The sequence below is a fragment of the Schistocerca serialis genome, chromosome 3, assembly GCF_023864345.2.
Source record: "Schistocerca serialis cubense isolate TAMUIC-IGC-003099 chromosome 3, iqSchSeri2.2, whole genome shotgun sequence".
NCBI lineage: Eukaryota > Metazoa > Arthropoda > Insecta > Orthoptera > Acrididae > Schistocerca > Schistocerca serialis.
In genome coordinates, this window is record NC_064640.1 from 291065854 (window position 1) to 291079509 (window position 13656).

Genomic DNA, 13656 nt, shown 5'->3' on the forward strand with positions numbered 1-13656 from the left:
AACTAGATATCTTGGGAAACTATTTACATCTCACTTCTATAAATAATTTATTAATAATTATGATACATTAACTATACATTGTTTATACATCAACCCAAATCGAGACAAGTAAAGTAAATACTAAAATTTTGATAAACCCTGATACAAAAGGATAATAAACAAAATCTACTTTTTAAAATTTAAAATAATATTTCATAAAACAATTACATTACCAATAAACTATAATCTAAAAAATCATTTCTACAAAATATACTAAGACAAAATTCGACATAATTATTTTTATTAAATAATTAAACAAACATAAAATAAATAAAATAGAATAAATAATCAAGATATCCTGATTTGCACAGAAAAATTTTCAGTGTAAATGAAACACTTTACTAATAAGTTATATCTTGAAACTCTTCCTAGATACACTTTGCAGTACATCTACTATGTTACGACTTATCTCATCTAAATTGAAGCTACCTTAAAATAATAAAATAGAATAATCAATAATGAGAGCGACAGGCGATGTGTACACACCTCAGAGCCAACATCAGTTAAATTAAATAAATTAAATTACTATCAAATCCATCTTCATTAACAGTATTTCACCATCAAATCCGTGATAAACAAAAATCAATTGTAACCCACCTCCTCTTATCTATAAGCTGCACCTTGACCTGAAATATTTTATAATTATAAATCTTGAGAATTATAACTCTAAAAAGATTCTCTGATAACGGAGATATACAAACAAATAAATTAAGTAGGGTAAATCGTGTATTATCAATCACGGGGTAGGTTCCTCTGAATGGAATGAGATACCGCCAAATTCTTTGGGTTTAAGGACCTTAACTAATAGTACCCTGGTAAATGTAATTAACATTTAAAATAATAGGTATCTAATCCTAGTTTATTGTTTAAATTTCACAGATTCATAAAAAGAGTTATAAATAAATTTTAACATTTCACCTTACAAATCTATATTTTAACCCTAAAATATAAACAACTGTTTTAACCAATAATATTCAAGTGTATCAATTGTATAACCGCAGCTGCTGGTACGAATTATGCCGATACTAAATCAATTGCTAAATCAAAAAAAACGTTTGGAAACAGAAATAAGATATTTGAAAATTTATAAAATTCGGAAAAAATAAAAGATTCAAATAATTAAAGAAAAAAACACAAAAAATGACAAAAAAAAGAAACCCACCCCCCTATGACCCCAACAACTTCTCTATTATATATAAATAAAGATTAATATGGAACATGTATACCAATAAATGTATTAATTTCTTTCTTATTTAATCTTTCTTTTCACTAATAAAAAAGAGAGATTAAATAATATAATAAATTTATTTTATACAATTATGTAATTTATTGTAATATGTTATTAATATAAAATTAACTTTGTATTAATTAACTTAAATATTAGTTCGTTAAATAAGGTAATTATAGAAAATTATATAACTATATTATTATAATTAACATAATCATTTATATTAATATAATATTTTATATTTAATATCATTAATTATATTTATTATATCCAATTATAATAACATTTAATATTAAATTACATATTATTATATAATTTAATATATAATAGTTTATTTTAAGCTAAAACATAGGTAGCTATAATCCTAGGTAAATAAATGTATTAAAATAATCATTTAAAAATAATAAAATAACATTATAGGTATTTAAATTTAATTAATTGTAATATATTAATATAAATTATTTATTATATATATATATAATATGATAGGGTAAATCAAGTAAATAAAAATTACCTTCATTGAAAATTACATAAGACAGAATTAAACTACCTCCTGTAGTATAAAAAACTAACGTGCATCATACACCTTAATGTAAAAAGGTAAGCTAAACAAGCTAATGGGTTCATACCCCATTTATAGAGGTATCATTCCTCTCCTTTTTAATGACCCACAACTCTACAAAACTTCTCTTCCTGTCAACATTAATGATAGGAACGATCCTGTCCATTTCATCAAACTCCTGATTCGGAGTTTGAATAGGACTTGAGATCAACTTACTTTCATTTATTCCGCTCCTAACAAGAAGTAAGTATATAATAATAAATGAGTCGTCAATTAAATATTTTATTGTCCAAGCAATAGCATCGACAATAGTATTATTTTCAATTTTGCTGATTCAAATAAAGTATCCAATAGGGTGAGAAACAGAATTTATTCCCTCAATAATAATTAGATCTAGATTATTATTGAAGATTGGGGCTGCACCCTTCCATTTCTGATTTCCAGAAGTAATAGGAGCTTCGAGATGAAATAACTGTTTAACACTAATAACATGACAAAAAATTGCCCCAATAATGGTATTATCTTATTGTATTCAACTAAGAACTTTCATTTGAACAATTATCATTCTAAGTATTATTATTGGGGCAATAGGTGGCTTAAATCAAACATCTCTTCCCCAACTTCTAGCATATTCTCAATTAGACATTTAGGGTGAATAATTAGATCCCTAACAGTAAGAGAAAACATCTGAGAACTTTATTTTATTATTTACTCACTATTAAGATTAATTATGGTCTTACTATTTAAGCAAATAAATCTATTTTTTATAAACCAAATTTATTCAGCCAGAAATATAAAAACTGAAATTAAATTCATAATATTTTTATCTCTCCTATCCCTAGGTGGTTTACCACCATTCCTTGGATTTCTACCAAAATGAATTGTAATACAATCATTAATAGAAAATAACATAACAACTATTATAACCATTATGGTTGTATTAATTACAATTACACTTTATTACTATATACGTATTAGATTCTCAGGCCTAATTATGGCATATACATAAAATTCATGATCTATAAAAATAAAGTCTCAAAAATCAAGAATTATTCTTCCTATAACAGTAATAATTTCAACAATAGGATTAATCTCAACATCAACCTTAATCTCATTGTACTAAGGACTTAAGTTAATTAAACTAATAACCTTCAAAGTAATAGTTAAAAGAATAATCTTCTAGGCCTTAGTAAAATTTTACCCCTCTAGAATTGCAATCTAGAATCATATTTGAATATAAGACCTAAAACATGGTAAGAGGGAAACATCTCATAAGTAGATTTGCAGTCTACCACCTAAAATTCAGCCATCTTACCGCAAAAATGATTATTCTCAACAAACCATAAGGATATTGGTACTTTATACTTCTTATTTGGAGCGTGAGCAGGAATAGTAGGAACATCAATAAGAATACTTATTCGTGCTGAACTTGGTCGATCAGGATCTCTAATTGGAGATGACCAAATTTATAATGTTATTATTACAGCCCACGCATTTGTAATAATTTTTTTATAGTAATACCTATTATAATTGGTGGATTTGGTAATTGACTCGTACCATTAATAATTGGTGCACCAGATATAGCATTTCCACGAAAAAATAATAAAAGTTTTTGATTACTACCGCCTTCATTAACCCTTCTTCTTACATCTTCTATGGTAGATAACGGTGCTGGTACAGTATGAACAGTTTACCCCCCTCTTGCAGGAGCTATCGCACACGGGGGTGCATCTGTAGACCTAGCAATTTATTCACTCCACTTAGCAGGTGTATCATCTATTCTTGGTGCAGTAAACTTCATTACAACAGCAATTAATATACGATCAGAAACTATAACTCTAGATCAAACACCTTTATTTGTATGATCTGTAGCTATTACAGCCCTTCTCCTCCTTCTTTCACCTCCAGTATTAGCGGGAGCTATTACTATACTATTAACAGACCGAAATTTAAATACATCATTCTTTGACCCTGAAGGTGGAGGTGACCCAATTCTATATCAACACCTATTTTGATTCTTTGGACACCCAGAATTTACATTTTAATTCTACCAGGATTTGGGATTATCTCTCACATTGTATGTCAAGAAAGAGGAAAAATTGAATCATTTGGAACATTGGGTATAATTTATGCTATATTATCAAATGGGCTAATAGGATTTATTGTATGAGCACATCACATATTCACAGTAGGAGTAGATGTTGACACACGAGCATACTTTACATCAGCAACAATAATTATTGCTGTACCTACAGGAATTAATGTATTCATATGATTAGCTACACTATATGGAACTAAATTCAAATTCAATCCACCATTATTTTGAGCTTTAGGAATTATTTTTCTATTCACAATTGGTGGACTAACAGGATTAGTATTAGCAAATTCATCACTTGATATTGTATTACATGATACATACTATGTAGTAGCCCACTTCCATTGTGTATTATCTATAGGAGCAGTATTTGCAATTATAGTGTAAGTAGGCTGTTTAGGTTTTTTTATTGGTAACGCCACCTCTGTATGAAAATCACTGGCTGTGTTGTGTGCAGTCTGTGGCTGCTTTGCATTGTTGTAATACTCGCAATTGTAGTGTTGGGCAGCTGGGCTGTTAACAGCGCGTAGCGTTGCGCAGTTGGAGGTGAGATGCCAGCAGTGGTGGATGTGGGGAGAGAGATGGCAGAGTTTTGTAATTTGTCATGAACTGCTATATTTATTATGACTATTAAGGTAAATACATTGTTTGTTCTCTATTAATATCTTTCATTTGCTAACTATCCCTATCAGTAGTTAGTGCCTTCCATAGTTTGAATCTTTTATTTAGCTGGCAGTAGTGGTGCTCGCTGTATTGCAGTAGTTCGAGTAACCAAGATTTTTGTGAGGTAAGTGATTTGTGAAAGGCATAGTTTAATGTTAGTCAGGGCCATTCTTTTGTAGGGAATTTTGAAAGTCAGATTGTGTTGCGCTAAAAATATTGTATGTCAGTTTAAGCACAGTCTTGTATAATTGTTCAAATGGGACGTTTCAATAGGAAGTGTTATTCAATAATACCCACTATTTACAGGATTAACTATAAATAATACATGATTAAAAATCCAATTTCCAATTATATTTATTGGAGTAAACTTAACATTCTTCCCTCAACACTTCTTAGGGCTAGCAGGAATACCACGACGATATTCAGACTATCCAGATGCATATACATCATGAAATGTAGTGTCAAGAATTGGATCTACAATTTCTATTGTAGGAATCGTTATATTCATTGTAATTATATGAGACAGAATGGTTACAAACCGAGCAATCATATTTAGAGCTAACAAAAGAAGATGAACAGAATGACTACAAAATAACCCGCCTGCAGAACATAGTTACTCAGAACTACCACTAATTTCTAGAATCTAATTTGGCAGATTAGTGCAGTAGATTTAAGCTCTACAAATAAAGGTTTGACCTTTTATTAGAAAAACTCATTAGTGGCAACATGATCAAATTTATCCCTTCAAGATGGAGCTTGACCATTAATGGAGCAACTATCATTCTTCCATGATCATACTATTGACGTGTTATTATTAATCACAGTAATTGTAGGTTATGCCCTAACTTATATACTATTTATTGCCTATACAAACCGAAACATACTTCACGGACATTTAATTGAAACAATCTGAACAGCATTACCAGGATTTACGCTCATTTTTATTGCACTTCCATCATTACAACTACTATATTTACTTGATGATTCAGTAGATGCAATATTCACAATTAAAACCATTGGACGACAATGATACTCAAGATACGAATATTCAGACTTTATAGACGTAGAATTTGACACTTATATAACACCAGAACAAGACCTAGAAAACGACGGATTTCGACTTCTAGATGTAGAAAACCGAACAATTCTACCAATAAATACGGAAGTACGAGTATTTACAAGAGCATCAGACGTTCTACACTCATGAGCAGTACCTGCGTTAGGGGTTAAAATTGACGCAACGCCAGGTCGACTAAACCAAGGAACATTTACAATAAACCGACCTGGACTGTTCTTTGGACAATGCTCAGAAATCTGTGGAGCAAACCACAGATTCATACCAATTGTAATTGAAAGAACTTCAGTTAACTTATTTATCAAGTGATTATATAAGATAATCTAAGGAGTTAGTTAAAATGTATAACATTAGAGTGTCAATCTAAAATAACTAAATAATTAGTACACCTTGAAATACATCAGATGACTGAAAGTAAGTAATGGTCTCTTAAACCAAAAAATTGTAAATTAACGACTACTTCTGATGGGGAAATTTAATCCAAATCCCTCAAATATCCCCTCTCATATGATTCTCCCTATTCATTATATTTTCGGCTACATTAATTTTATTTAATCAAATTAACTTTTTCTCATTTAAACCAAATCTGATTAAAAGAGCAAAAAAAAGAACAATTGATATAAAAAACTTGAATTGAAAATGATAACAAACTTATTTTCAACATTTGATCCATCAACTAATATCTTCAATTTATCAATAAATTGAACTAGAACATTCTTAGGATTATTATTAATCCCATCAATGTTTTGACTTACACCATCACGGATTAATATAATTTGAAATAAACCAAACTTAACCTTACACAATGAATTTAAAACATTACTAGGACCAAAATCATTTAATGGAACAACATTCATCTTTATCTCAATTTTTATTATAATACAATTTAATAATTTTATAGGATTATTCCCTTACATCTTTACTAGAACAAAACATTTAGCATTAACATTTGCAATCGCTCTACCTATATGATTAAGATTTATGTTATTTGGATGAATTAATCATACCAATCACATATATACATACCTTGTTCCTCAAGGAACAGTGCCTGCATTAATATCATTTATAGTATAAATTGAAACAATTAGAAATGTCATTCGAACAGGTACACTAGCAGTACAACTAGCAGCAAATATAATTGCAGGACACTTGCTATTAACATTACTAGGAAATACAGGACCATCTATAGCAATAAACTTAATTTCACTATTAATTATTTGGCAAATACTTCTATTAATCTTAGAATCAGCAGTAGCAATAATTCAAGCTTATGTTTTCTTAATTTTAAGAACTTTATATTCTAGAGACGTATACTAAACATATGTTAACAACTCACTCAAACCACCCATTCCACTTAGTAGATTATAGACCTTGACCATTAACAGGAGCAATTGGAGCAATAGTTCTAGTATCAGGATTAGCAAAATGATTTCACCTATTTAACATTAACTTATTTATAATCGGATTCGGAATTACCCTACTAACTATAATCCAATGATGACGAGATGCAGTACGAGAAGGGACATACCAAGGGCTACATACAGGATTTGTATCGATTGGATTACGATGAGGAATAATTTTATTTATTGCATCAGAAGTACTATTCTTTGTTTCATTTTTCTGAGCATTTTTTTAGAAGAACACTAGCACCTACTATTGAACTAGTGATACTAGACCCCCAATAGGAATTCAACCTTTTAATCCAATACAAATTCCACTACTTAAAACAGCTATTCTTTTGGCATCAGGAGTAACAGTAACATGAGCACATCATAGTTTAATAGAATCTAATCATACTCAAGCATTACAAGGACTATTCTTTACAGTATTACTAGGACTATACTTCACTATACTTCAAGCATACCAATATTGAGAAGCACACTTCACCATTGCAGATGCAGTTTATGGATCAACATTCTTTGTTGCAACAGGATTCCATGGTCTGCACGTAATTATCGGAACAATTTTCTTATCAACATGTCTACTTCGACATTCAATAAACCAATTCTCACCAAGACACCACTTTGGATTTGAAGCAGCAGCATGATACTGACACTTTGTAGATGTAGTATGATTATTCTTATACATCTCTATTTATTGATGAGGTAGATAATTGTTTTTCTAGTATAAATAGTACACTTGACTTCCAATCAGAAAGTTTGATATAAATCAAGAAAAACAATCCTGATTTTATCTACAAGAATTGTTATTAGATTTATTGTCCCAATAATTGTTATAATCCTTGCAACAACATTATCAAAAAAATTAATTAAAGACTGAGAAAAAAGATCACCATTTGACTGTGGATTTGACCCAAAAAGATCAGCATGAATACCATTCTCACTTCGATTCTTCTTAATTGCAGTAATTTCCATAATTTTTGATGTCTAAATCGCACTAATCCTTCCAATTGTAATTAGTTTTAAAACTTCAGACATTATAATCTGAAAAGTATCAACAATATTTTTTATTATAGAATTACTAGGCGAACTATACCATGAATGAAATCAAGGAGCCTTACAATGAGCAGAATAAAGGGTTGTAGTTAAATATAACATTTGGGTTGCATTCAAAAAGTATCGATATAATCAATCAACCTTAAATAGAATAAGAAGCGAAATATTGCAGTCAGTTTCGACCTGGAAGGTTGGTAAATAAAATACCCTTATTCTTATTATTTGAAGCCAAAAAAGAGGCATATTACTGTTAATAATATTATTGAACTATAAAGTTCCAATTAAAGAAATGTAAAGCCAATATGAAAGCTGCTAACTTTTTATATTAGCTGTTAAACTCCGATAACATTTCTAAAATTTATATAGTTTAAATAAAACATTACATTATCACTGTAAAAATAATACCACCAAAATAAATATTCAAAAAATAAAAGTTAAAAGATAACTCTTTAAATTAGAAACATATCAACCCTCTATATAACCAATTAAATAAATAAATGGTCTATATAAACCTTGACCACCAAATAATTCACCTCAACCATAATCAAAAATGAATAATAACCTAATTTTAGAGGAATGTATCTAATAAACTTAGTTGAACGAAAGGGTATAAACCATATAGAACCAGCAAATCTGACAAAAGAAAGTATACTTAAAGAAAATAAATTTTTAGAAAAATCAAAATTAGAAATGAGATAACCCAAATATGCACCTAAAACAACTACAGTAATAGTTAAAAACTTTAAATAATAAGGCAAGGCAATTACATGGGAAACAGGGAAAATTAATCAAGACAAAAGGCTACCACCAAAAACAGCAACAAACAATAAACCAATTATACCAAAGAAATATAATAACCCTTATCATCAAAAGAAAATCTAGAATAAAAATTATTATCACCAGATATTGAATAATAATAAGATGAAAAGAATAAGAAGCAGTTAAACCAGTAGAGAAGAAATAAAGAAAAAATCAAACAATTAAATCATCTTAAAATAAACCATCTCAAGAATTATATCCTTTGAATAAAACCCTGCTAAAAATGGTAAACCACACAAAGACAAACTAGAAACATTAAAACAAACTCAAGTTAAAGGTAAAAATTAACAATTGAACCTATAAAACGAATATACTGAGAATCCTTTAAATTATGAATTATTGAACCCGCACACATAACACCTTAAATAAAGCATGAGCTAATAAATAAAAAAAATGCAAGTTTTGGATAACCCATAGCCAAAATTCTCATTATTAAACCAAGCTGTCTTAAAGTAGAAAGAGCAATAATTTTCTTCAAATCAAATTCAAAATTAGCCCCCAAACCTGCCATAAATATAGTTATACAACCAATTAAAAGCAAGAATCAACCACAATTATAAGTATCTAATATTGGTCTGAAACGAATTAACAAATAAACCCCAGCAGTAACAAGAGTAGAAGAATGAACCAAAGCAGAAACAGGAGTAGGAGCAGCCATAGCAGCAGGAAGTCAAGAAGAAAAGGGAATTTGAGCTCTTTTAGTTATAGCTGCTAAAACAGTTGATATAGTAATAAGCTTTATTTCAAAAGAATTAGAAATAAAATCATAATAATAAATATAATTTCAACCACCAAAATTCAATATTCAAGCAATAGAAATTAAAATAGCAACGTCACCAATACGATTAGAAAGTGCAGTTAACATACCTGCACTATAAGATTTCAAATTTTGGTAGTAAATAACTAAACAATAAGAAACTAAACCCAAACCACCTCATCCTAATAAAATTCTAATCAAATTAGGACTAATAATAAAAAAACCTATAGAAGGAATAAATATTTAAACAATAACAATAAAACGATTTATATTCTTTTCTCCCAATATATAATCCTCTCTATAATAAATAACCAAAGAAGAAATATATACAACAAAAGACATAAAAATAAGAGATATTCAATCCAAAATTAAAGTCATAACAACCATAGAACCATTTAAATTAAAAAGTTCTCATTCAACAAAAACTCTATAATCAATTATTAAATAATAAATACCCAAAATAAAAATTATAGTTCTAGAAAAAAATAAGAAAAAAAACTCAAAGAACAAATAGAAAGTAAATTCACGGCCTAAGATGGAAAATTTATATCATTGATTCCACAAAACAACATTTTTAATTAAAATACTTAAGCAACCTAAACAAAAAAATACTCGCCCTTTAAACAAAGAATGTTTAAAGGGAATCAATGTAAACATAAAAGATGATATTCACGAAAATAGCCAAGAGAACAAGTATAAACACCAGAATAATAATTACCATGCTGAGAATAAGAATACATATATAAAGTATAAACAGCTCTAAAAAAAAAGACAAAGAAAATAAAGCAAAAAATCTAAAAGAAGATCAAGACATAATTCTATTTAATAATCTACGTTCACCTACCAAATTTAAAGAAGGAGGAGCAGCTATATTAGATGATCTCAAAAGGAATCATCATAAAGCCATTCTTGGTATCAAATTAATTATACCCTTGTTAATTAATAGTCTACGTCTACCTAAACGTTCATAAATAATATTAGACAAACAAAATAAACCAGAAGAACATAAACCATGACCAACCATTAAGAAAGAAAACCTATACATCCTCATCAATTCATGGTCATCAATCCTCCAATAACCATTCTTATATGAGCAACAGAAGAATATGCAATTAAAGACTTTAAATCAACCTGACAAAAACAAATAAATCTAACAATAACCCCACCAGGTAAACCCAAAGACAATCAAAAATAATTAAACTTTAAACCCAAATAAGAAATAACCTTCATAACACGAAAAATACCATAACCACCTAACTTTAATAAAACACCAGCAAGAATCATTCTACCTGAAATAGGGGCCTCAACATGAGCCTTAGGAAGCCATAAATAAACCAAAAATATTGGCATCTTAACTAAAAAAGCAAGAATTATAAACACATAAAATATAAAATAATAAGAACCAAAATCAACCAATAAAGGAAAATATAAAGTATTAGAAAAATCATAAACCCTAAATAATACTAATAATAAAGGTAATCTAGCAACCAGAGTATAAAAAATTAAATAAACACCAGCCTGTAAGCGTTCAGGTTGATAACCTCAACCCAAGATCAAGAGTAAAGTAGGAACTAATATAGCCTCAAAAAAATTTAAAAAGAAAGAAGACTCAATCTAGCAAACGAACGATAAAGCATAATCATTAAAATTAAGACCATAAAGACAAAAAAATTAGAATGATAAGAACTTAAATAAACTGAATCTCTAGCAGTAATTATTAAAGAACAAATTCAAAAACTAAGCAAAATCAAACTAAAAGAAAAATAATCAATACCAAAATAATATTTAATTATATTCAAATCTGCGTATGAATAAACACAAATGATAAAAACAAAACTAGACAGAAATATTAAAGAATGAAACAACCATCAACAATTATTAACCAAACAGAGAGCGATCAAAAAATAGTTATAAATAAATACTTTAACATAAAGATAAACCAAAAGAATTAAAAAAACCATTTCCATGAGAATGAATTATTGAAACTAAAATAGAAAGACCTAAAGCACCTTCACAAACAGAAAAAACCGAAAAATAACAGGAAAAAAATAATCTTAATCAAACTCAATAAGAAAAACAGTAACTAATATAAATAAAGAAAGAACAATATATTCTAATCTCAAAAGAACCATTAATAAATGCTTACGTTTAGAAGAAAAAACATAAACACCAGCAAAATAAACCAATAAAGAAGTAAAGACAGAGAATATAAAGATTAGTTTTAATAGTTTAAAAAAAACGCCGGTCTTGTAAACCGGAAATAAGTCCAGCCCCCACTTTTAAAACTTCAGAGGTTGAAAAGCTTCCATCATCGGTCCCCAAAACCGATATTTTTAATAAACTAACCCCTGAAATGATCAAAATAATAATTACATCACTATCAAACGTAATAAATACTAATTTTATGAAATTAAGACACCCAATATCAATAATGCTTTTCATTATCCTACAAACTTTTCTAGTTGGACTAATAAGAGGAACAATAATGGAAAGATATTGATTATCATATATTTTATTTTTAACGTTTCTTGGTGGTATATTAGTTCTATTTATTTATATTACGAGAATTGCATGAAACGAAATATATCAACGCAAATCAATTATGGTAATTATTACCTTAACAATATGAGTATTTATTATATCAACATTAATTATTTTAGATATAACAATATTTATAGACTTTTTCAAGAATACTGAAACTATAAATGTTGATAATTCAATCAATTATCAAGAAATAATAATATCTTTAGAAAAACTATATAATAGACCAACATTCATTATCACAATAATAATAATAATTTATTTATTTTTAGCACTATAAGCAGTTGTTAAAATCACTGATATTAACCAGGGGCCTATTCGTAAAATAAGATAATTTACTAATGAATAAACCCTTACGATTAAGACATCCTTTAATTAAAATCATTAATAACTCTTTAGTTGATTTACCCACACCAACAAATATTACATTTTGATGTAATTTTGGGTCCCTACTAGGGTTATGTTTGGTAATTCAAATTGGAACTGGACTATTTTTAGCTATACATTATACATCAAATATTGAAATAGCATTTAGTAGTGTAGTTCACATCTGCCAAGACGTAAATGATGGTTGAACCATTCGAACCTTACATGCAAATGGAGCTTCTATATTCTTTATTTGTATTTATTTACATGTAGGGCGACGAATTTACTACGGATCTTACATATACATACACACCTGAATAATTGGTACAGTAATTCTATTCTTAGTTATAGCAACTGCATTTATAGGATACGTTTTACCTTGAGGTCAAATATCATTTTGAGGTGCGACAGTAATAACTAATTTATTATCATCAATTCCATATTTAGGAACAGATTTAGTTCAATGAGTGTGGGGAGGGTTTGCTGTTGATAATGCAACATTAAATCGATTCTTTACATTCCATTTTGTACTACCATTTATTATTGCTGCAATGGCAGCAATTCATTTATTCTTTCTTCACCAAACAGGGTCTAATAACCCCTTAGGCCTAAATGGAGATATTGAAAAAATTCCATTTCACCCACACTTTACTTTCAGGATTCTATTACATTTGTATCAATAACATCATTATTAATTATACTGTGCTTGATTAATCCTTACCTCCTAGGGGATCCAGATAATTTTGTACCTGCTAACCAATTAGTAACCCCCATTCATATTCAACCAGAATGATATTTCTTATTTGCATATGCAATTCTACGATCAATCCCTAATAAGCTAGGAGGTGTTATTGCATTATTCTTATCAATTAGAATCTTAATAATTTTACCATTTTATAATAAAACAGCATTCTGAGGTATTCAATTCTATCCTTTTAATTAGATTTTATTCTGAATTATAGAAGTTGTTGTAAGCTTATTAACATGAATTGGTAAACGACCTGTTGAAGAACCTTATATTATAACAGGACAAATCTTAACAATTATCTACTTTA

General features: G+C 28.6%; 2 long non-coding RNA genes across 4 annotated transcripts in view; one reads left to right on the forward strand and one right to left on the reverse strand.

The window, feature by feature from the left end:
- Positions 1-13656, reverse strand: part of LOC126470074 (uncharacterized) — a 61027-nt gene that overhangs the window by 39618 nt on the left and 7753 nt on the right. The window lies entirely within an intron of this gene.
- The window catches only part of LOC126470076 (uncharacterized), a 134696-nt gene that overhangs the window by 39613 nt on the left and 81427 nt on the right, over positions 1-13656 (forward strand). The window lies entirely within an intron of this gene.